This window comes from Notamacropus eugenii, chromosome 7, assembly GCF_028372415.1.
Source record: "Notamacropus eugenii isolate mMacEug1 chromosome 7, mMacEug1.pri_v2, whole genome shotgun sequence".
Lineage (NCBI taxonomy): Eukaryota > Metazoa > Chordata > Mammalia > Diprotodontia > Macropodidae > Notamacropus > Notamacropus eugenii.
In genome coordinates this window covers 66,759,375-66,785,920 of record NC_092878.1, presented here as the reverse complement: position 1 = coordinate 66,785,920, position 26,546 = coordinate 66,759,375, and the positions used below count along the sequence as shown (strand labels likewise).

Below are 26,546 nucleotides of genomic sequence, written 5' to 3'. Positions count from 1 at the left end.
CCTAAATCTATCACAAAACTATTAAGATAATAGTGTATAGGATTAGAATTACCATTTTTTAAAGCATTATAGGGTCTAATGGCTGTTTTGATTTAGGAACAGTAATTTAAAAAAAATAATCACTCAAGTAGTATGGAATTCTGACCATGTCACTCCAGAAAACCTTGGGTTAGGAAGAGGATGGAAGTAAGAGAACTGTGCTTAAGTTACCACAGTCATCAGTCATAGCAGTGAATTACATTTCCTGCTCCTATAAGTATATGCCCCATTTGCTTCAGAGAGAGAATAGGAAGAGAGAAATAAGGGTCCACAAATCTCCACTAATTGAAATAAATAAGGGAGCTGTCAAGGGTCCTGAATTGCAAAGCTAGGACCACATCCCTTTTAGAAAATAACACCTCGTGTTATTACTACTGATTTACAATATAAAAAACCCCTCTCTTATATATATATATATGTGTGTGTGTGTATGTGTGTGTGTATGTATATATGTGTGTGTGTTTACATATACGTATATATTTATCCTTATGAAAACCCTAAAAAGTGGGTAGGGCAAACATTACAATTTCCAGTTTTTTCAGAAGAAGTAGCTGAGGCTCAGAAATATTAAGTATTTTACATAAGGTCAAGGTGCCAGTAAGTGGTAACTGGTAAGTAGAACCATAGTCCAGGTCTTGATCTCTGGTAGAATGCTCTTGCCATAACAACCCAAGTAAAAAAATTAATTAGGTTATTGAGTCCTTAAATTTACAGTAAAAGTGTCATGCATCAAATTTAAAATATGGATGAATAAGAGCAGAAAAACTTAGCTAGAGGATGCTACAAGAAATGAAACTACAAGTACAAGCACTGTCTGGAAACCTCAGCAGAAGAGATGTGCAGTGTCCATTTTACAATGGCATATAAAACCACAAGAAAGATATTTTCCCCTGTAACAGCTTAGCAAAATAAAAATTTGTGCTTATAGTTTACTCTATTGCCTAAAGCTCTTCCTGTCTGACAGTTTCTGATTCAATAATTAGTAGGTGGTAAACAAGCCAGATTTAAAGTTGCTTAAAGTTTGCTTGTAGCAGATAGTAAAAGCATCCAAGCAGCCACAACTATTTGAGATGGCCCACAAACTACATAGCACGAATATTTGATTTGGTGGGCAAAGATTCTGAAGTTTATTGTTTCACAGACAACTGAAAATCACTCCCCTCATTGCCAATGACAGACCACTGGGAGTCCTCATACATCCATTTGATGTCTTCTTGAACCCAATGTTAAGTTAAATCTCTCCTGGGCTAATAACTTATTTTTGAGCCCCAAAGAATAATGGACACAACTGCCTTGACAGCTCAATGGAGTTCTTTATTAGCAAATTTGGAAAAATGCTTCAATGGTGGTACCAGATGGTGTTATCCACTTTTCATTGTGAAGGATGTGGGTGAATTCAATTTCCCAGGACTTTGATGAGCACTGCTGGTGCTGTTTCCTTCATTTAAACCCAGAAAATAATAGACATTTGCTCAACAAAGCTAGTATGTTGTCCTGTAGGGACAAAACTTGCTGATTCCTCTCAGCACAATTATGGCTTCCTCTCATTAACTTGCATGAGAATTTCCTTTAGTAAAATACCCAAATCAAGCTAGTTTTGCATCTCCCTAGCTATATTCCTAGGGTACTTTCCACTGCTGCTCAACAAGTACAAGGAACTTGTATGTTAACTAAAGTTAATAGTAATTATAGTTAATAGTGGTTAGTAATTAAAGCTTAATTAGGAAAGTGCAGGTATAAGGAACACTGTGGTATTCTGGATGGAATGTTGGGCCTATAATCAAGAAGAACTGGGGTCAAATTCTATCTCTGATACTCATTACCTATGTGACAATGAACTAGTCATTTAACCTCTCTAAGCCTCAGCTAACTCCTTGAGAATTTTTCTGCAAGTTAATGAAAGGAGTTCACACAGCACCAAAATCGCCAGTCCTTGACATATGTATATGCATAAATGCACATATAAAGAAATAAATAGGTGTGCATGGCTATGGATGTGTGTTCCTGTATCTAATATTTTATATATATAATGTGTGTGTGTGTGTGTGTGTGTGTGTGTGGAAGAGAGGAGATCATGGTCTAAAATACAATATAATGAGACTGTTTCTTAAATTATCTCTTTCCCCCCAACCCCAATCATTTTGCCCTCAGGATGACTGAGACAAACTATAGATGTATTGTGTACAAATATTTCAGTTTTCAATTTCTAAAATACTACCTTGAAATATTGAAAGGAAGAGAAACCAATATAGAGGTGATTATTTGTGCCCAACCCATTATGGAGCCTTTCAAGCTTATATTGGTCTGATTAGAGAGTCAAACACACTGGACGTTGACCCCAACGTAGTCATGTCATTTTGGTCCTCTTCAGGTATGAGGGACAGCAGCCAAGAAATTGCAAGCACTATCAAATACAACAGTTCATTGGTATTAGAGTGAACTTCACTCCTGCCATCCATCTACCCTGGTCTCCTCCCAAAGACTGAACCAGCAGGTGCAGTAGAAAGACTTAGTGTCAGAGGGCTTGGGTATGAAATCTGGTTCTCCTACAAACAACTTGTGTATTCTTGAACAAGTCACTTTCTTGATTGTCTTGGATTTAGTTGCTTCACATTTAGCTTTAGTTACTTCAGTTCACTTTTGGTTACTTCAAGGAATCATTGAAATGAGAGATTTGGGCTTCGATGAGCTCCATAGTCCTTTTCCTTCTTCAAATTATGTAAACTGCCACCTCTGGTACCCTCTTCCCCCTATGACAAATATAGCCTGAATTCATTGACCTTCACTGTATGCTTTAAAAAAACACCATCTTTATATGTAAGCAAATCCACACTAAAATCATAGAAATATAAGCCTTATCTTTTTTTAGTATGTTCAGTACTTTTACTCCTTTTAAAAATAGTACTAGAGCTTTTAGCACCACACAGGCATCTATGTATTACTTTACATACATTTACATATTGAAATCAAGTGTCACTAACTCCAAGAAATAAAACTAAGTAAAAATCAGTTCAACCTACAGCAGCCTTAGTCATTTTTTCTTTGCCTCCTCCACTTTCCTCTGTTAGTCTCCTGTTGTAGGAGTTTCAGACTTCAAGAGCTGAGTAACAGTTTTCTGGAGACCAGTTACAAATTCCTGAGGACATGTGGTAGTAAAACTGAGATGGATGACCACTTAACCTGCTCCAGGTGGAAGGAGAACTGCCCTTAATATACTATATTATTACCTCTATACATGTTTTGGAGGATGGAAATGTGATTTCCTTGCTAGAGAGAACTCCCAGTGAAGAAATTTCCTCTACGTATGCAGATCAGCAATCTCTTCAATTTAAAGACAAGGAAAAAAAGAAAGGAAGGAATAATTTAAACGGGCAACTAGGTGGCTCAATGGATAGAGTGCCAGGCCTGGAGTCAGGAATACTTGTCTTCCTGAGTTCAGATCTGACCTTCGAGAGCTATTTGCTGTGTGACCCTGAGCAAGTCAATTAATCTTGTTTGCTTCAGTGTCCCCAACTATAAAATGAGGTGCAGAAGGAAAGAGCAAATCACTCCAGTATCTTTGTCAAGAAAATCCCAAAAGGGGTCACAAAGAGTCAGACACAACTGAACAACAACAACTATGTAACAGGCACTATGCTAAACATTTTAGAAATATGACTTCATACGATCCTTATAACAATGCTGGCAAGGAGGTGCTATTATTATCCCCATTTTACAGTTGAGAAAATTGAGGCAGACTAAGAGATTTGCCTAGGGTGATAGATGAGTGTTGAGGCCTTGTTGGAGCTAGATCTTTTTGACACTAGCCTTAGCACTCTATCCAATGACCTGCAGAGTTGCCTAAGGCACTGAGAGGGGAAGCGACCGTCCCAAGTTCACACAACTAGTACATATCAAAAATGGGACTTGAACCTAGAGCTTCCTACCTCTGAGTCATTAAGGCTGGTTCTCTATCCACCCATACACATTTCTTCAGTAGACTTACATTCAAGCATAAACTTCTCATACTCTGTATCACTGCACTATTTTCACTCTTTGACCTGAATATCTAGAGCTTCTTCTTCCCCTCTGCCCTAATGCTTATCAGAATATTTTCATGACATCTCAGAACTGTCTCATTTGCTTAGAAATTAATGAGTTACTCCCTGTTATGTTTTGGGATATGTTTTTAAGGAGCTCAAAAGTTCTATTTTTTGCATTTTGTGTGTGTGGTAGAGTTAGAGGATGAGAAAGATAAGGAGGATCTATAATAATTTTATATGTGTCAGCATAACTAATTGCTTTAATGCCACAGTAAAAATAGAGGGAAGAGGAGGAGGTATGGGTGGCAAGAAGACCATTAGCTGTTGACTAGGAGCTGGTAGAAGTTATGGCATGCGAAGTGGAGCTGACAGACTGGGAGGTTCTTATTATCATTATGGGGACAAGGTAATAAAGGGGAAGAAGAGACACCCTTCATGGAGAATAGGGAAGAAACACAATGCACAGAGGGCTTGCCTTGTGTTGGAGGTTTAAGTGTCTGAGGTTTAAGTGTTAAATGGAAAAAATTACTTGTCTTAACTGAAAACCTGGAAATAAGGTAGAGGTGGAAGGTGAATGATGCTGTGTCCAAAGGCTTTAAATACTTAGATAGGCTTAAGTATGGAAACTAGTTTTTTTCAGCATCTAGTCTGCTTTTTGTAATCATTTGCAGATACATCATAAAAACAGATAGAGATAGAGATGATAGATATAGATATTCATTCATTCATATGATAGATATGTGTGTGTGTATATATCTGCTGGGTACAAGGTACTATGCTGAGCATTATAAACAAGATGAATAAACCATATTTGGGTCCTTCAGAAGCTTATAATCACATGCATACACACACACACACACACACACACACACACACCATATGTTGGAATTTCTTTCTCAATTAATTTGTGTGAATATCACAATTTTATACCTATCTTTAATGGTCATCTAGTCCATCCTCTTTCCTTAAAATATAACTATAGTTATATAGATATGTAGTCAGTCAATATAGTCTATTTTCAAAATGAGTAAAGGGGAAGGGAGACCCAAAGTATTTACTATCATTTTTTTTATTTCAAAATGTATTCTTCCATATCCTGTTCTATTATCTAACAATTGCAATGATTCCTTGAGTCAGTCACTCAACAAGCACTTATTAAGTCCTTACTTCTATGTGCCAAACACCTGGGAATACAAATAGAAGAAAAGCAGAAAAGAAGGAGGAAGAGGAGAAGAAAGAAGAAGAAGAAGAAGAAGAAGAAGAAGAAGAAGAAGAAGAAGAAGAAGAAGAGGAAGAAAAAGAAGAAGATGGAGGAGGAAGAAGAGGACGAGGTGGAAGAGTAGGAGGAGCATAATGGCAAGTAAAATAGGATCTTTTGCTATTTTTGCTTTAGTATAATCAAGAAGTATAATGCCTCTATTTGAATGTGATTAAGGAAGATCTTTCCCATCCATTGTCAGGCCTGGGAAGATTTGCAAAAAGGTCCACACCTTTTGTTAATGAGACACTGTCTCTCAAGGGATGTGATACCCTCTGGCTCTAAAAAGTGTATAAAGATTCTGAGGTGCAGTTTTATTTGGGGGCTTACTAACTGGAAGTGTTTTTCTGGCTGGATGAGGACTCTGGAAAGCCACTTTGAAAACTCAAATGTAGGTGTTTCCCTCTCTGGTGACTATGTTCAGACAGTTGGGATCCAACTGTCTGTTGAATTCAGGCAGAGGAAGCCATGTCTGTTGATCTTTTATTTCTCTGTATTTTCTTTGAAGTTCAACGTACTGAATCCACTGAACTAGGCAAATGAAATACTGCTTGGTTAAAGGAATGACACATGTGCTGGATTAAAGTTGTTGTTAACCCCACAAAAGTTGACTTTCCTTTTATGAATACAGATCTAAGAAGGTATATTGGAGTGCTTGCTGATACAAGGAGGAGGTAAATCCCTGCTATCAAGGAGCTTACACTCTGATGGGGAAAGACAAAACATGCAAAAAAACTAGAAAGCTATGCAACCTAGATGGCACAGTAAGTTCTGGGTCTTCCTGAGTTCACATTTGGCCTCAGACATTTACTAGCTATGTGACCCTAGACAAGTTAGTTACCTCTGCTTGCCTCAGTTCCTCATCTATAAAATGAGCTGGAGAAGGAAATGGTAAATAATTTTTTCAAAGAAAATTCCATGAAGAGTCGGGCATGACTGAAAAATGACTCAACAATAGCATGTACCCTCGTAAGAAATGCACTCAGATGGCTGGACTCCCACCTTAAATGGAGGTTCAGAGAGGAACCATTCAATTAGAGAGAAGGACTGAAGGGGTAAAGAGTACTTCCAAGGTTAGAACTTCCAAGGTTGAAATGATCTTTTAGGATAAAAAAGGTTCTGAGAGATGATGAAATAGTCTGGAGTGCAGTCTAGTGAGAAATATAGCAACTTAAACCCATTTTCTTACATTCTGGCTTCCATGACTCTTTATATCACACGTCTTAACCTGGAGTCCAAGAACTATATACATATATACACACACATAAAATACACATACACCCATATATAAATAAACATGAAAATGTTTCTACACAGACACATATATACATACCTACTCATATATATATCTATATATACACACATATATGTGTGTTCTGATAGTTATATTTCAATATAATTCTTTTTCTTTGCAATCCTATGTTTTTTATTTTATGCATTTGAAAACATTATTCTGAGAAGGGGTCATGGGTTTCATCAGACTGTCAAAGGGGATATATAATACAAAAGAAAAGGTTAAGAACTCTTATTCTATATGATAATTCTACATATACTTAATATGTTACCCCAAAATCCTGGCCACCTCAAGAATATCCTCAGAGTGTGAGCAGAAATTAGCATTCTATTAAAGCATTGAAAGAAATTGCATTTTTTCTAGACTTTTTAAGTCTAGAAAAGTGCTTTTAAGTATTTGGCATCACTAGTTTTCATTTGTATAGTGTAAGACATAATGAATTTTGTTAAAAACTGTTCCCTCTATTGCAGTTTGGGGTGTTGGAAGTTCAGATTTCATGACCCCATCACCTGCATGTAATCTTCTGTATCCCCTTTTTTATAATAAGAAGATAAGCAAGAAATAACCCCAGATGATACATTTACATATTAATGAATAAAGTTATTTAAATAAAAAAACCTGGGCTTCATTTTGCTTTGTAGGGAACCTAGTACTTAAGACATTATAAGCTTAATGTGCATTCCCCATGAGATATTAAACAATTTTATGTAAAAGACATCATTTTGTAAACATGTATTGGTGACATTATTCATCTCCTAAGGAGTAGGAGTTATAAAATAATGTCACAGTCAGTCATGACTATATAAATTAACAGCAAAAGTTCAATAACTAATCCATAAACCATTTTATGAAACGATTGCTTTTTTCGCCCACATGAAGCCACATTCAAATGAGTTCTCTCTGACTCAGTTTCACTGAACTAAGCAGAACTAAGTTTTCTGCAGTTCTAAGTGAAAATAACTACCCTGCAGGGAGAGATGGGTTATTTCACTCTTTTTATGACAGATGATTCCAGATGAATAGTCAAGTCATTTCAAGAAGCCTCTTTTTCCTTGAATACCAGAAAGTCATATTACCTCGAGAACACCAGTTTTAATAAAATCCACCCTCTTTTTCTCCAGAAGAAGTAGTTTGACTTTAAAATTCTCTGTTCTCACTCAGAGAAAATTTTCTATGAGTACATAAGAGATATGGAAAAAATTGAATTGTTGTGGAATCTATACTACAGATTATTAAAATACAACATGTTAGAGCCAATTAACAATCCTTTTCATATGCTGTCTCTTCCTCAGATCATAGGACCAAGAGCAGAGATCATCTAATACAACTAGCTTATTGTACACAGGAGGAAACAGAAACTTAAGAGTTAACTCACTTGTGTAAGCTCACATAGCAAGAATGAAAACTTTAGATCTAGAAGGAACCTATCTGTTGGGAGCAATATGTATTCTAAATACAATAGTCTACTTTTTTCTTTTTTTGTTTTCCCCCTTAACATAGAATAAGGTTATCCCCAAGACTTAGTTGGTCCAAGAAACTAAGGCTTGACAATATTTTCTGATCACCAGTGCACAAAAGCAAGTGGGTAGAGAAGAAGGGTTTTCTTGGGCTTGACACATACTTCTAAAGAGCACACTACCATGGCAAAAATATGACACATGCATCTCAACCGATCTGAGAACTATGATGGAAAGAAGGCTTTCAGTGTTAAAGGAGAGAGAACTTTTGTTTTTACTATAGAATTGTAAACTGTAATTCTTTCTTGCTGGGGCTTCCAGTGAGAGGTGGATAAGAGACCCTAGAGTAGTGAACTTTAGCAGGTTTTACCCTAGCAAAAATGCCAACTATTCGCATGTTTGCTAGAACACATATGCTGGCCTAGGAAAGTTTCTGGTTACCTCTTCTACTTTATGTGTTCTCTATTAGGTGAGTAAATAGTGGGAAGCAAAATACAAAGTTATTAAATACCTATTGTATATCAGTCACTATGCTAAAGACCTTTACATATACTATCTTATTTGATCCTCACAACAACTCTCACAGGTAGGTGTTATCATTATTCCCCTTTTTCAGATGAAGAAAGACAGAGGTTAAATGACTTGCCCAAGGTCACACAGATTTGAATTAAGGTCTTCCTGACTCCAAGTCCAGTGGTCTATACTCTATGCTTTTGCTGTGACACAAGGAGACAGAGGAAATATTCAGTCTGACACAGGACTGCAGTGGAATAGGCAGCATCACAGACCTAGTAACAATGAAACAGGCAACACAGAGAAACTCATCATAGCCACTTGTTTCCTGTAATCCAAAACTGGGAAGACCCTTCTGCATTGCTGCCAGTACATTACTCAATGAAATGTGGTCTTCTTTATAATTGCCCTATATCCAAGGACCAATGGGTAGAATTATTGAAAGGTTACTTGCTTTTGAGAAATAAGGGTTGTAACTATTGGGAAGTACTTTGCTTTTTAATTATATAGGGGAAAGAAAATAGTTCTGCATGACTATCTACCTCCAGAAGAAGGAAGAAGTCCCTCAGTAGAGGTTTCTAAAGTATGTTCTCTAAAGGGACCTCCTCACTTTCCCCATTAGACTGCCAGGAAGAGAGAGGTCCTAACCAGTGATAACAGAGTGGATGGTGGTACAGATTCTGAATATTGATTCTGGAGCTATGACAACTTACATGGAAGAGAGTAACGACTTCTTAGCTACCTTACTGCAGATGACCCTAATCCACGACGAGGACTGGTAACTATGCCAGAAATATCTTCTGTACTATGGCCCTGATTCTCCTGGTGCTCCTGCTCATCATCAGTATATTTCATTGAGATCTCAATGTGAACTACAAAGATATGGCATCACCCAAGACCACATGTAACAGATCATTAGAATCCAGGACTCAGTCTCCCTGAAGGGGGAAAGTGAAGCCTGGGATTTCTGATATTCTTTCCATTCGATATCTGATCACTCCTTCAGGGAGGGGGAAGGAGGGAGGAGAGTGCTTAATATTGGTTGTTATTCTTTTTGCTAAATCTCCAATCTAGTTTGTCTTTTCCTCCTCCAGTGCTGCCTTTGCCAATTTCCTTACATCCTAAGGTCAAGACTATCCAGTAATAGCCCTGAGATCTTTTAAATTATAGAAGATCTTCTAGAAGACCTTTATGATCTTGGTACCCAAGAATGGGATGTTATAGGAGCAACATCTAATCCACACAATCTAGGCTAGTTTTTCCTTAAGGAAACTGAAGAAAAAGGTAGTGTCTGAGGTTCGATTTGAACTCAGATTTTCCTGTCTTGTAGGCCCAGCAATTCCATCACTGTACCACCAGCTGTGTGGTTAAAAAAAAAAAAAAAAGGAGTTCTTAGAGGAAAGAGACATTGAGACATTGCTAGAAATCAAGAGCTGATTGCTTTAAAAATAGCCACCATTTCCTTATGTATTGGACCCATGAATAACTTTACAAGATCTAAGTCAGCAATTATGTAAATGCCTTAGCAGTCACAAGACATTGTATATATATATATGTATATATGTGTATATATATACATCCTTCAAAATACTTCACACCTGATAAAACAATAGACCTTCATATTGAAAACAATTGCTTTGATATAATTAAGGCCATGTCTTTAGCACCTACTATCATGCAGGGTACAAGTCTGAAGAATTCTCTGGATAAGTGGTTATTCATCTGAAAGCTGCCTTCCTCCTCTTTGTTCTTTTACTAATTCATTGATTCAAAAATGTTGTACAAAGCATTATTCCAGACTTGGATGGGAACCCAAAGATGAACAAGAAATGGACTCTGACAATAAGGACCTTATGGGAAGAGAACCTATTCTAATAGGGGAAATAAGGCATGTACACAGTCGTTGTAATAATGATAGTGTTACCTATTAGGGTATAATAATTAATCAAGAAGTGTTTGTTAGGTGCCTACTATGTACCAGACTCTGTGCTACATTCCTGAGATACAAAGAAATTTGAAAACATGGTCCCTGATGTCAAAGAACTCAAAGTCTAATATGAGAGACAAGCAAGCAGCTGAATACAAATGAGAATATACACAAGATAAACTAGAGATAATTAACAGAGGAAAGGCACTAATAAGGGAGATTGGAAAAAAGCTTCTTGTAGAAAATGGGCTCTTAGTTGGAAGCTGAAGGAAGGTGGGGAGGGTAGGAGATAGACATGATAAGTGCATAAAAGAGCTACTCTATGTTATGAAAGTTCAGAGAAAATGAAAAATAATTTTCAATTAGAAAAATATGGGAAACTTTGTAGGTCCTAAGACTTTCTACCCTCCAATTTCAATCCCTTCATGAGATTTTCTGAATATTTAGCTTTGTGAAATCCAAGGCTGCCCAAAATTTCTGCAGTTTCCTCAGGAAAGGACATTTCAATGTCAATTACAAGGATTCTAGGAGGTTGTTAAAGAAGGAAGATCTTCCCCTGAGCTTTTAGTGTGGGATCTGAGAATGAATTCTCTTTCAATGTAGATATACAAAATAAATGAAAGCTGAGAGATTTCATGGAAGGAGCAAATGTGTGACCATTGAAAGCATCCCATGTGAAAAGGTGGCCTCTGAAAAATGGGAGCCATGTCAAGATCTATGAGGTAAAGGATGGGATATACAGAAAAAAATAAAGTTTAGGAACATGAGATATCAAGGGAAAAGAAGGGAGTAGGGGTAGAAAAAGAAGGAAAAGTTTTCCCAGTCCAAGACCTTGTAGGAAGACCTTCTGGGATTAAAAAAAAAACCAATAATAGATACTTCAGCAAACTGGAAAATGTATTCAGGCATACTTTTCCCCTGTTTCCTTTGACCACTATGTGCATGCCGATCTTCTATCCATACACAACTCAGCAAGAAAAAGATGTGAATACAATTTACTAAGACTTGTATCCCACATGGCAGGTTCAGAGTTTTAAGGTGTGAACAAGCCTGATGAAGGTATCAACAGCCATTCTTCTGCATAATGAAATCAACTCTTACCTTCTCAGGAAATCTTGTATATTCTAGTTCTTCTCAAGCCTCACTGTATGACCTTGAAAGCAAATATTTATACTTCTTTCATTTCTGAATTTCTAATATAAGGTTCACAAAATATCCCAAGCAGCAGCTCTAAGGGCTGGATGGATTCTTTTATTCATATTTATAAGGCATTTTTAAGGAAGTAGAAGCTAGCTGTTTGCATTTATATAAATACAGAATTAATAAAATAGGGAATTTCCCCAGGTCTTCAAGTTCAGGTCTCCTGAGCAGATTCAGATTTTAAATTTTAAAACTGTCTTAAAAATACCTTTTTTTTGAAAATACATCAAAAACAGCCTAAGGAATAGAACAACTTGTGAATCAATGATTCCAAGAACATTTGACCATGCTTAGTCTATAATGAAACCACCCCAAGGTAGCTGATACAAGGAGCAAAACCTAGGAAAAGCTGCTAATAATTCAGCACTTTCTCTGAATCCAGTATTATAGGTTCCATTTACCAAAAGCAAAATTATTGATGGATTCAGAATAAAATATCAATATCACTACAGAAGAAGGCTAGGCATTTAAATTGAATGGGTATTAAATTTATTATTTACTATGACTGTTTATCTCTTTGCTTCCATTCCCAGTGTTACCATCCTAATTCGGATCCACTTTACTCCTTTCCTATAGCAAAAGCTCGCTAACCAGTTTCTCCACCCATGTCTCCTCTCTACAATCCACCCTTCACACTACAAAAGATAAATCTTACCAAACATGGCCATGATCATGTCATTTTCCTGGTTTCTAATGAAGAAAGCACAAACTCCTTAATACAGCTCTCAAATCTTGGCCCCATCCCACCTTTCTAGACTTATTTAGTAACCTTTACCTTTACTATACTTGAGCCAACTCAGACTATTTTATATTCTCCAAACATGGTCTTCTATTTTATTTTCCCTTTGGACTTTCAATTTTACTGTTTGCTCTGCCTAGAATTCTATTTCCTCCCTTCTTACCTATGCAAACCATTTTTTTTGTTTGTTGTTCAGTTATTTCAGTCGTGTTTGACCCTTTCTGAACTCATTTACGATTTTCTTGGCAAAGATACTGGAGTGGTTTGCCATTTCTTTCTCCAGCTCTATTTATAGATAAGGAAACTGAGGCAAAAAGGTTTAACTGGTTTGCCCAGAGTCACACAGCTGGTATCTCAGACCACATTTGAACTCAGATCTTCCTGCTTCCTCTTACCACTGTACTACCTGGATGCCCTTATACAAATCTTTATTGTCCTTTGAGACCCAGTTCAAATATTACATTCTCCATGACATATCCTTTGATTGCTTCAGTCAGAAACCACATCTGCCTTCCTCTGAGTTTCTCATGCCACTTTGGATCTCTTCACACACAAATATTATGGTTTAATGGAAAGAACACAATACAAAATCATAAAAGATCCAAATTCCATCTCAGATGATAGTTACATGATTTAATCTCTATCAGTCTTAGTTTATTCATATTTTAAATGATAACAATAATATTGTTGTGCTGCTAATCCCATAGGCTATCCTATAACCAACCCTATATCCTATAAACATTTGTAACTCATCATGGACAAAACAGTTTCTATCTTTTCCTCCTAAACCTGTCCTTTCTCCAAACTTCCCATTCTTATTGAGGGTACCATCATCCTCCCAAGTCAGTCAGATATGTAATCCGAGTCATCCCTGATGTTTCACTCTCTTACACTCCCTTCATTCAATCAATTGCTATCTTGCCTTCTTTTAATAATTCAACAGTTTGCTCATTTAATTATCAAGAAGATAATAAACAAATATAGATCGATGTGCATCCCTCTTGACCCAGTGGTAAAACTATTAGGTCTTTTCCCCCAACATATAATAGAAAGAGGAAAAGGGACTCAAGTGCATAAAAATATTCTTCTCAGCTATTTTCCTCCTGGTCAAAAAGTAGAAACTAAGGGGGATGCCCACATTTTGGGGAACTGCTAAACAAATTATGGTATACAAATAAAATGGAATATTACCCCATCATAAAAACAATTAAAAAGTGGACAGTTGTAGAGGAAACATATCAGTTCTTTTCCTAAAGCCAAAAACTAGAAACTAGAAGAGTGCTGTATTTTAAGGGAACTGTTAAACAAATTGTAGTATATAAATAGAATATGTACATATAATAGAATATACAGTAGAAAATTACAAAATGGGCAGTTTAAGAGGAGACTGAAAAGATCCCTATGAAGCAATACAGAGTGAACTAAGCAGAACCAAGAAAAAAACTATATAATAATATTATAAAGAAAAAAAAAACTTGATTATTTCAAGGATAAACCACAAGACCAGAGCACTGAATATGAAACACATCACCTAACTCCTGCCAGAGAGATAATGGACTTAAAATGCAGAATAAGATATGTTTTTGGACACAGCAAATGTGAGAATGTTTTTCTGGACTGCACATATTTGTTACTAGGGTTTAATTATTTTTTTAATCAATTGATTGGCAGAAAGTGGGAGAGATAACATGCATATGACAATAACTAAATACATTTTTACAGGAACAAAATGTGTAATCAGGTAAATTAAATCATTCACACAGAAGTTTAGGCAGATAATCCCCAAAGTTTGCAGAAGAATATCCATTCAAATGATAGGTATAGTCTAGAAAGGAGACAGAGTTTTCCAGTCAGAGTCAACAAACCCATTCCATGCTATCCCATCAATAAGATTTCAGGATGATACACATTGTAGACTCCACATACCTTTGTCATATAGACTTTTACACCTTTACCCGAGCAAACCCTGAACACAAATCAACTTTTTTTAATCCCAATATCTTGATAAATAACCTTTGTCCAATGTAGTAATAGCTCACAATGAACTAGTGCTCCCCAGTTTATGAAGTATTTTTCTTCCAACAGCCCTATAAGGCTTATAGCTAGCATTTCTTTATCACCTTAAAGTTTGCAAAGCACTTTTACAGCACTCATCTCATTGGAACCTCACAGCAAGCCTGGAAGGTAGGTGCTATTATTTATGGCCATAGCACAGATGAGGCAATTAAGTTGAGAAAGGTTAAATGACTTTGCTCAGGATCATATAGTTAGTGTCTAAAGCAAGATTTGACATCCTCTATCTAAGTTCTGTTGCCATCTAGAGTTTTCAGTGAAAGTGTTCTTACCTCCATTTTAAAGCTAGGAAAACTGATGCTCAGAGGGATGAAGGAATTTGGCCACAGTCATACAGATATTCAATCACAGAACAGATTCTGTATTGCTTATTTGTTCCACTCTATCCCAGTGACAATCATAAACATAAAGATAATTCTTTTTTAATATTTAGATATGAAATGTTAACCTCTAATGACTTTCCCTTTATTATGGTGCCTATATTAGACAAGAAAGTTCCTTCAGGAACACACAACTTCCAATATATATCCCTAGGGTTGGTATCTGTGTTTACTGCTGTCCTGCTAAACGTGATTCATCCATTCATTCACTCACAAAGCCTTAAGAAATGAAGTGGAACTAACTTTTCTTGAGTCACAGCATGAACCTTACTGGAAGCTAATTAGCTCTTATTCACCAAACTGAGTTGCTCTTCTCCAGTCTGAGAAATAACAGCAGATTTCTTTTGTCCCTTTCCTCAGCCTGCAGGCTTCAACAAAATAGGACGACAAGATGTGCTCATTCTCCAGACTTTTTTTTTGTCCATCTGACTGTTTTGTCCAATTAGAAGAAATTTTGAACCACAAAGAACTTTGATATTTGATTTTTAAAAGAGGATGCATGGGGAAAGCCTTGATTATGACAAAGAAATTTATTCCTAAGGGTCATGATTCAGGTATGAGTTAGGAAATGATTTTTTTTCTCAAGGGAAGAATGCCCTTTAAATATAGCCACCCCTAAAAGATAAGAAGAATTTTCTCATAAAAGCATTCTTATATTCTAAATTACAGAAAGAATGCTGGTTCTAAAATCACAATATCTAAGTTCAAAGTCCTGCTGTGACACTTGCTAGCTACATAAACATGGATAAGTCATTTAACCTTTGAACTTCAGTTTCCCCATCTGTAAAAATGGAGCAAATACTTTCATTGCCTTTTGTTATGGGGGGGAAAAGTGCTTTGTAAACCCTAAAGCACTGTGTAAATATGGTAGAGTAATTTAACCGGTTAGTTTAGAGTAGTTGAAAATGATTCTTTTAAAAAAAATGACAAATCAAGGAAAATACAACATCCCCTAAAATCCACTTTTATTTGCCAAGCAATCATCAACTTTACCTAGGCCTGATCCCTCCATTTTCTGGTGTAATTTCAAAACACAAAAGCTCCACTTGTTCAAAAAGATCTGTCAATTTGTTCTATCATGATACCTAGGGGAATTACATTACTCAGTCATTGAAAGCCCTCTTACTGAAAGAAAAACAATCAAATATTGCATGGGAGGAGAATCCATTAATTATTCATTAACATTGTAGTTTAAGAGAGACAATCTGATGATAAAGGGCTGTTCTTCACATCAGGAAGAGAGCAATCCCGCCTCTGACACATACTAGCTGTTGCAAACATGGGCAAGTCATTTAACCTCTCCATACCTCTAAGACTGTTATAATTTGTAGGTGGGCTGCTGTTTGGTAGTGATAGAAAGATTTCCCACACTGGGATTTTTCTACAGCAATGAAATCATGGGATCCAGATTTACTCCCCTTTAAGCACCCCCCAAAGAAAACCCTGCTTAAATCAGCTTATCAGAATAACCCTAGAAGGGCCCTACCTTCTAGAGCTCTTGACTCCTTCATTTAATGAGAAATGATTCTGGATTTCATGATCTGAACAACAGCTGGGAAGGAACTATGCTGCATTTCCTCTGTCCCTTCACAAGAGAAATAGGCATGGGAGGGGAGGAGGAGAATAACATGTCTTCCCTAGAATTCCTGACTTTGAAAAAGGCTCACGTACTTTATTTTGGTTTTTTGGCAAGGCAATCGGGATTAAGTGTCTTGCCCAGAGGCACACAGGTAGTAAGTGTTAAAGGCTATGTTTGAACTCAGGTCCTCCTGACTTCAGGGTCAGTGCTCTATTCACCGCTCTACCTAGCTGCCCCTTTCCCCCTACACTTTACTTTGGTGAGTCCACCTAGGAAAATCTTCAGGTGAGCAACTATGAAATAGTTGTATCAAACTGGGCAAATTATTTCATTTCCCTGAGCCTTGGCTTCCTCTTCTGTGCAATGGGGATCCATTGTTGGTATGAGTCTCGAATGAGAAAATGTATATAAAATTCTTTGTAAATTTTTAAGTCTTATAAAAGGATGTGCAAGTAAATGTTTAACAACTGGCTCTCTGGAAGGTAAGTATTATTACCATTTTCTCTATCACTTTCTTAAGTCTAAACAAGCAACAGAACCAAAAAAAAAATCCAGCCCTGATTTTTAATATTTGCTTATTCCCAAGACGTAAATTCTCACACTAAAATTTAACAATTGGCTCTTCTAGTTTCAGCTAGATCCAGCACACCCTTGGTGTTATGTAAATATCAGTTATTATCCCTTACAATATCTAGAATAATACTGGGCACATAACGAAGGTGAAGGGAGTGAGGATAAATTTCATTTTAGAAATGGTATTTGAGCTGAGTGAGTCTAGAAAGAAGCTAGAGATTCTACAAGGCAAATGTGAAAAGTCAATGCTTTCCATGCAGTGGGCAGCTTGCACAAAGGCAGATTGCTATGGTTAGTATAAAGAACAGTAAGTAGGCCAGTTTGCCAGGAAAGTGAAATATAATCAACTTGAAAAGGCACACTGGGGTCAAATTACCAAGGACTTTAAGTGTCAAAACAGTTTGAATTTGTATTTTACCCTAGAGGCACTTGGGAGCCAGTGGAACTTTTTAATCAGGATTGTGATATGTCCAGTGAGATCATCCAGGTTTCAGCTAACTGATGTTCACTAATGCACAGTAGAAATCTGCAGGAAAGAGGTAGCTGTCCTCATCTCATTGCCCAAAGTTGACCTAGAAAGAATGGTGGCAACCCTAGTTAGTTTTTTTTTTTTAATGTCCATTGAAGCCAGTCTCCTCTTCCAAACTTCCAAAGGTTGATTTTAAATACTTTCTTTGTAGTCTTTTTTCCCTCTTTCTTATTGAAAGGTAGGGTCTTATTTGCAATGGGATTTAAAGCACTAGTGGTCCAGATCAGTCCCCATAGACAAGATTCTGAAACACAAATAGAAATATTCTCCAGACTTCATGAATAAATGGTGGCACATAGCCCCTAAGGGAAATCACCTCTTGTCTGGAATTTTAGAATTTGGAAGACTAATGGAAACTTCAGATTTCATGATCTCCTCCTGTTGTTTGATCATGCATCAAAACCACCTTCCACAGGTACAATAGCAAATATCCCTTTGGGAAGAACAATCTGGAAGCTATGAGGAAAGTAAATCAGAGAGGAAAAGAGGTTAGAACTAAAGAGAATAATTAGGAAGACAATATAATTGTCCAAGTGGGTTGCCTAAACAAGAGTGGGGGTTATTTAAGTGAAAGGGACAGATGTGAGAGATATTGTGGAGGTAGAATTGATAAGACTTGGGAAATGATTGACTATGGACAGGGAAAATGAGGGGTGAGGAAAGGGTGACCCTGATGCTGCAAATCTGGGTGACTGGAAGGATGGTGGTGACAATAGAAATAGGAAAACTAAGAAAAATGAGGGCATTTGTGAGGAAAAATGATGAGCTCTGTTTGGGACATGGTGAAGGTAAAATGCATAGCGGATATCTAGGTGGAAATGTTCAATGAGCAAATGTGGTCATCACCAAAATGGAGGGCTAGGGTTCAGGATTATAGGATCACACATCCCCAACTAGAGGGAATCTCTGAGGTCATCTAATCTGGCTCACTCATTTTGTAGATGAGGAAACTGATGCTTAGAGACGTGCGCTAAGTAGTATCCTAGGCACATAGATAGGTAGTGCCAGAAGTATGATTTGAACCCAAATCCTCTGACTCAATGCAATAGTCTTGCTACTGTTTAATACAGCCTCCTCTTTCTGCGAAGAGTCACTAAGACTAATTACAGATCTTATAGTCATCTGCATAGAGATAAAAGCTGAATCTCAGGGAGTCAATGAGATCACTGAGAGAAAGAGCATATAGAGAGGAGATCCAGGATAAAATAAAGTCAAGGGTGAGTTGTAGCCAGCTAGAACTAGCTCTTGGGAATCAACCTTTAAATTTTCTGTGTAAGTATCTGAACCTCAAAAATCACCAAAGAAAGTATTAATAATGGAGATAAAGCTTAAAAATATATCACGCATAGATTCTTTTTGCAGAAACTTATTGTTAAACATTTAGTAGTACATGCTAAGAAAGGTCCTTATGAGAAAACTACCCCATGATATCCATAAATATTCATATATATATACACACATATATGTGTGTGTTTATGTATGTATATATAATGTATATATTTAATGTAATTAATGCAAATTAATGTGAAATAAATGTAAATTAATATAATAATTTAATGTAAATAATATCTTTATATACATAAAGATCATTTCCTAATTCTAGAACATTCTTGTTCTGAGAAAGTCTAGAACTTAAAATATAGAAAACACTTATGTGGAAATCAATTCATTAGGTTAATATTAGGGAAGATGAAAGTATAACAATAAACACCACAACTTGAGCCCAAGGAGTTTGAGCTCTGTCCTCTCTTTCTCCATTGTAGCCCCTCTGTTCCAACTCAGGAAAGCATGCAGTGACTAGATTCAGTTCTAGGGAAGTCCTGACCTAGAATGAGAGAAATAATGCTCTTTTCTTTTATGCCTCGGCTCTTTATACCACCAACCTAGAGTCTCAGAGGAAACTACTGAAAGTTTAGGTTTAGTTTATATTTCAGTTCTCCCCAAAGAGGGTAGTAGAAAGGCACTCAATTTACAGAGTGGATCAGGTATAGCGCAGCTATTATACTAAAGAAATGCTTAACACAAAAAACAGTCACACAGTAGCAAATAAACTTAACAATTTAGTACTACACTGTCCTAGGAAATTGATAGTTAGAACATCAAATGTAATGTGGCTTGTGGAGCTGAAGAATATAATTTGATATTTCGCCTCAGTTCTGAATTGACCTACAGGTTCCTGTGTTCTGGAAAACCTGGCCAGGGCTTGAGATTACTCCCTAGCAGTGGTCACTCTTTTCAATGCAGAAACTCAGCCTATTGCCTATCAACTCTGACACAACAATCTAGGATCTCTGAACATCTCAAACAAACAGGTTTGCAATTCCAAGGTTGAATATGTCTATCTCAAGATTACTATTTGGTCACTTACATTCAGGAAAGTAAGAAAACAAAAGTAGCAACCAGGGACCAAAGATCCAAACTTAGACTTATCTGAGCCTACACATAAACTTGAGCTTACCATGCGTGTAGAGTTTGATATTTCCCCTGTGGTGGGGGAAATTCTATAACCCTGACCCTCAGTTCTACAACCAGTCCAAGGAGAAGCTGCAAGACTCTGGAAGACTTATTCATTCAAAAATTCCCAGCATATTATGAGATAGTCCATTTGAAGGGCTAAGAGCTACTTGGGAGAATATCACTATTGTCCTACATCTCCCACAAACAGTCATTTCAGATTGGGTCTTGGTCTCATGTCGTCCATAAAACAATAAATGGTTACTGTCTAAAGGTTATAAATTACCTTTAACAGAAGGACAAAGGAATATTCCAGATTCAAAGGCAGAAATTTGAAGTACAAAGAAATGTAGTTTTGAGGTTTTATAATGCAATGCTTAACTATCCTGCTTAACTATGGCAGCTGCTGCCATAGGGTATTTTCTGTTCCTATCATCTGAGCACAGGGTCTTTATATTCTCAGAACCCAGTACAGTGCCTGGTAGCTATCAAGTACCTAATAAATGCTTGTTGATTGATTGATTAAGCATTAGACGTGGATCAGACAGTCTTTGTGTTACAATGCCTAGAGTGGAATACAGTAAGAACTATAACTCTCAGCCTAATTACGGGGACAGATCAGACAGAACATTCTTATGCCTTGCATAATTGACTTGTCACTTACTGTGGGCTGTTTTTGCTCTCTATGGTAAAACCTATGCTAGGGGAATTTTTTCATTGTCATCCAATATGTCTATCTGGGGTCCTGTCAGTTGGTATTTGAATGTCCACAATGTAGAACGATTCTGAGAACAGTCATAAACTCTTGAAGTCAGAGACAGGCAGGAAGTCTTTGTAGAGGACAGCAGAATCTTCTGCTTAATAGATGCTCAGGGCATTGTCATTAGAGTTTAACCAGAAACTCTGCAGAGAAATTGCTGCACTTTATAACAGAACACAAACAAAGGCCCTCTTGTTATACCCAGTGGTAAAGAAGGTTAAAGTTTTGATTTTCCCCTGCAGTAGAGTCATTCCCTAGAAAGGAGAAGTCTTCCTTCAGAAATGCCTTCAGAAAACATCGTCCTTTTCACAATACAAATTTTTCAGTGTCTAACTATGCTTACTTTCACTGACTCTTGGACATCGCTGCATGGAAGATATAATTATGCTCATTAGAATACACAAGATATAAAACCAGCTGCAAAAGACTCCTTCAAGACTTTCCAAAAAAGAAAAAAAAAGCTAATTATATCACAGAAGAGAAAAACATGGTAATTAAAATGACCATTATGTAGCAGTCCTTCTTATAATTATTATTATTCATTTTGGCAACTTGGAGGTTGGGAATTCGAATTTTATTTTTTCAAGTAATAAATGTTAGAAAAGCAAAGTATTTACTCAGCTGTTGATGGGGGGAGGGGAGGTACAGTTTTCCTATCATTTGATTTATTTGCCCACCTTTGGAATGCTTTATCTCCAGTCCTTTCCCCCCACAATCCTAATAATTTTTTGGTAGTTTTCCTTTCCATCCTTCTCATGGGGATATTACTTCTCTCACTCTATACTGCCTACAGAGATTTTTTTTTTTAACAATTCACAAGGCTAACAAAATTTCTACTCAACACAATTTCCTTCTCCCTCTTTGAGTCCAGTCAAACTGGTCTTCTTGCTGCTTCTCACATATAACACCTAATCTTCCTTCTTTGCCCAAGCTGTCCCTAACGTGTGGAATGCAGTTATACTCCTTCACCTCCACTTAATAGAAGGAATCCTTAGCTTATAATATATCATGGCTCACCTCAAACACTACCTTCCACATAAGGATTTTTTTGATCCTTCCTACTGTTGATTGACTCTCTCCATACACATATACACATGCCAACACATATATGTATATTAATGTATATGTATGCATGTATTCATATATACACATACATATGTGTGTGTTTGAATATGTATGAGTATATACATATATACATGTGTATGAGTATGTATCATACTTTCTATGTATTTTGCATATATATATATATATATTGTATGTAGTCATATATATGTTTGGATACATGTACATATGCACACATATAAATGTATATATTATGCATATTTTATCCCCATAAAGAATGTTAACTCCTTGGGGGAAAGAATTGTTTCTATTTTTTGTGTGCTCATTACTTAGCACAGATCCTAGCATATAGTATGTAAATATTTGCAGAACTTTGAAAGACTCGGAATTCTCATCAACACAACGACCAATCACAATTCCAGATGACTCATGAGGAAACATACAACCTACCTCTTCAGAAAGATGCGATAGAACTCAGAGGGCAAATTGAAATCTTTTTTTTATGTGGCCAATTCAGTAGTTTGTTTTGCTTGTAGACATATTGTAACAGGAGTTTTCTTTTTCTTGCTTTCCCAGTGGGGGAGGAAGAAGAAAGTGAAGGGCGATCTGCAAATAAAATAAAATTGAATTTAAAATAAAATTTTAAATAAAGACAAAAAGTAAAATAAATGCTTTTTGATTGATTGCTTCCCAGTTCAATAAATTCATTCATACCTTCACCACAAGAAATGATCTTCTCCTCGCTAAGAGTAAGATACTTTTAAAAGTACATGGATACTTTCAGATGACAATAGTCATTTCTCTAGTAATTCACTAATTCAGACATTCATTGCCCAAATTACTAGGTTGCAACTGATGACTAGCATTTTAAAACAAGAGTCAAAGAAGACATGATGTAACATCAGAAACACAATATATTATAAAGGTTGGTAGAAAAAAGAATTTCTGAACACTTTAAAATCCATTTCAGAAGGTACTCCCTCCCCCGTCACAGATATGGACATCAAAAATCACCAAAAATATTCAGAAAGAGACTTCCAAGAGAGGAGCCAAGATGAAAAAGTAGAAAAAGCACTATAGGAAATAACACCTTAAAAAACAGAATTGGTCAAATGGAAAAAGAAGTACAAAATTTCACTGACGAAAATAACTACTTAAAAAAGCAGAATCAGTCAAATGGGAAAAGATATACAAAAATCTCATTGAATCAAAGAACTCCTTAAAAAGCAAAATGAAACAAATTGAAATTAATGACTCCATGGCACATAAAAAAACAAATTCAAAAGAATGAAAAAATAGAAGAAAATATTTCATCAGAAAAACAACTGATGTGGAAAACGTATGTAGGAGAGAAAATTTTTGAAGTCTTGATCTGTCTGAAAACTATGGTGAAAATAAAAAAGCCTAGACACCATATTTCAAGAAATTATGAAGGAAACCTGCCCCAATAGCCTAGAACCAGAGAGTAAAATAGAAATTGAGAAAATCTACCAATTACCTCCCAAAAGAGATTCTGAAATGAAAATATCCAGGAATATTATAACTAACTTCCAGGGCTCCTCTGTCAAGAGAAAATACCTTAAGCAGCTAGAAAGAAACTGTTCAAATTCCATGGAGGAACAGTCAGGATCACACAAGATTTAGCAGCTATCACACTGAAGGAGAAAAGAGCTTGGAATATGTTGTGGAAGGAAAAAGCTAGGATTACAACCAATACTAACCTATTAGGAAAACTGAGTATTATCCTTTAGGGGGGAAATGTATATATTTAATGAAATAGAGGACTTTCAAAAATCCCTGATGAAAGGACCAGAGATGAATAGAAAATTTGATTTTCAATAAGAAAAAGACTAAAGAGAAACATAAAAAGGTTAACATGAATGAAAAATCATAAAGGATTCAATTAGGGTAAACTGTTTATATTCCTATATAGGAAAATACTATGTGCAACTCCTAAGAACTTTATCATACTTAGCATGGTTAGAAGCACTTTACATAGATTTTGTTGAGATGACCTAAGAAGATGGATGAATGCAAAAGAAAATTCACTGCAGAAGGGAGAGGTAAAAATGGAAATTTTTTTCTCACATAAAGGAAGCATGTAAGAAAGAGCTTTTAACATAGAGAAATGGGAAGAAGCAATGCTTTAACCTTACACTCAACTGAATTTGTTCAAAGAGGGGAGCGTGTGTGTGTGTGTACATGCACATGTGCACATGCATGTGTGCTTATACATATATATATGTCCAGCAATCAGTTGGGCATAAATATCTATCTTACCTAACAGGAAAGTAGGAGTGGAAGAGGATAAGAGAAAAGGGGACAGTAGTAAAAAGGACGATGGACTGAAGGAAGCAGTTATCAGAAGCAAAACAGACTTTTGAAAATGAACAGGATAAAAATAAAGAAAGAAGGATAAACAGAAGAAAACAGGATGGAGGGAAATGCAAGTTGAAATTGCTACTGTTAATGTGAATGGGGTGAACTCATCTGTAAAACAGAAGCAGAAAGGAAAATGAATTAGAAACTACAATCCAACAATGTTTATTTATAAGAAACGTGTGAAACAGAAACACACACACAGTTACAATAAAAGGCTGGGGTAAGATCTATTATGCTTCAGCTGAAGTAAAAAAGTAAGGGGTAGCAATCAAACAAAGCAAAAGTAAAGACAGACCTAATTAAAATAGGTAAGCAAGGGAACTGCATCTTGGTAAAATGTACCACACACAATGAAGTAATATCAGTGCTAAACACATATATACCAAATGCACAGTATCCAAATTATTGAAGGAAAAATTAAATGAGTTACAAAATAAAGGAGAATAGAACTATACTAGTGGAGGACCTCAACATGCCTCCTCTCAGAGTGAGATAAAGTTATACGTAAAGTAAATAAGAAAGAAGTTAAGGAAATAAATAAAATTCTTTTTTTAAAAAAGTTATATATGATAGAACTCTCAGGAAAACTGAATGGAAATAGAAAGGAGTACATACCTTTTTCTCAGCTGTAAATGGCACTGTCACTAAAATTGATCATATACTAAAGAATAAAAACCTCATGAACAAATGAAGAAAAGCCAAAATATTAAATTCACCCTTTTCAGATCATAATACAATAAAAATTATATTCAGTAAAGGACCATGGAAGCACAGATTAAAAATTAATTGGAAATTAAATAATCTAATTCTAAACAGTGAGTCAAAGAACAAATCATAGAAACAATCAATAATTTTGTTTAAAATGACAACGAGACAACTTACCAAAATTTGTTGTATGCAGCCAAAGTAGTACTTAGAGGAAAATATCTATCTCCAAATTTGTATATTGGTAAAAGAGAGAAAGAAAAAATCAAGGAATTGAGCATTCAATGAAAAAAAAACCTAGAAAAAAGAGCAAATTAAAAATGCCTAAAAATAGAAATCATGAAAATCAAGGGAGAGATTTTTAAAATTGAAAGTAGAAAAATAATTGAAATAATGATGATAAATAAAGCTAAGAGCTAGTTGTATGGAAATCCAAGTTTGTGAGTCAAGAACTCATCATCTGAAAAAAAAAAATTATTAGGAAAACTGGAAAGCAGTTTAATGGAAACAAGGATCAAGATCTCACACCATATGCTAAAATAAGGTGGAAATGGGCTCATGACTGAGACATAAAGGGTGATATCATAAATAAATTAGGAGAACATGGAGAAAGTTGACCAAATAAGAGATAGAGAGGATCCCCAGTGAGTAAAATGGATAATTTTAATTATGCAAAATTAAAAAAATTTTACATGAAAAAACCCATGTAGCCAACATTAAAAGGAAAGTAGGAAACTGAGAAAGGGGAATCTTTCTGATAAGTTTCTCTGACAACTGACAAGTTTCCCTGATAAAGGTGTCATTTCTCAAATATGTAGGAAAGCTAGCCAAATTTATAAAAAATAAGACCCATACCCCAACTGATAAGTACACCACATATTTTATGCCAGATTTTTGCAAAGAAATACATACACTCATTATGTGAAGTTTTTTAAAGTGTGCCAGTTTTACTTAAAAATCACTTATTACAAAGCTGTTGTTGGTGCAAGAATAAGATGCATGGAATACTCATGAACATAAATTAAAATGGAATACTAACAATACACATGCACTGAGAATTTTAGAATCATGGCTTGCAGCGTGCAACAGATAAATGCATATCTATATCCACCGATGAATATATTGCTGTTAAGCAGTGTGGTGAACAGAATTATACAATTATGCTACAATTATGCAATGAAAAATTATAAGCCAAATTTTGGACTGAAAAATATGGATGTGATGATAATGTGGTGACAGTGATTATGTGCTGAAATATGCATAGTTAAGTAGTTAAAGATATAAATGGGCAATTTTCAGAAAAAGGAATCAAAGTTATTAATAGTCACATAAAAAACTGTTTTTGTTTAGAGAAGTGCACATTAAAGCAGATCTGAAGTACTACAAAACAGCTATCAGATTAGCTACCATGACAGAGAAAGAAAATTATCAATGGTGGAGGGGATGTGGAAAAATTGGGACACTAATGCACTCTTAATGGAACTTTGAGCTGGTCCAGTCATTTTGGAGAACAATTTGGAACCATGCACAGAGGACTATATAACTATGCATACCCTTTGACCCAATAATAACACTACTGGGTCTGTATCCCAAAGAGATC

At 35.9% G+C, this 26,546-nt stretch overlaps 1 long non-coding RNA gene across 2 annotated transcripts in view; it reads right to left on the bottom strand.

The window, feature by feature from the left end:
• Positions 1-26,546, bottom strand: part of LOC140513093 (uncharacterized) — an 82,013-nt gene that overhangs the window by 34,138 nt on the left and 21,329 nt on the right. The window contains exons 3-4 of one of the 2 annotated variants that reach the window (XR_011970066.1): positions 22,310-22,465; positions 17,473-17,626 (exon numbers count right to left, since the gene is read on the bottom strand). This is a non-coding gene — a long non-coding RNA (uncharacterized lncRNA). The remainder of the gene's footprint in view (positions 1-17,472; positions 17,627-22,309; positions 22,466-26,546) is intronic. The other variant, XR_011970065.1, reaches the window with a different exon arrangement.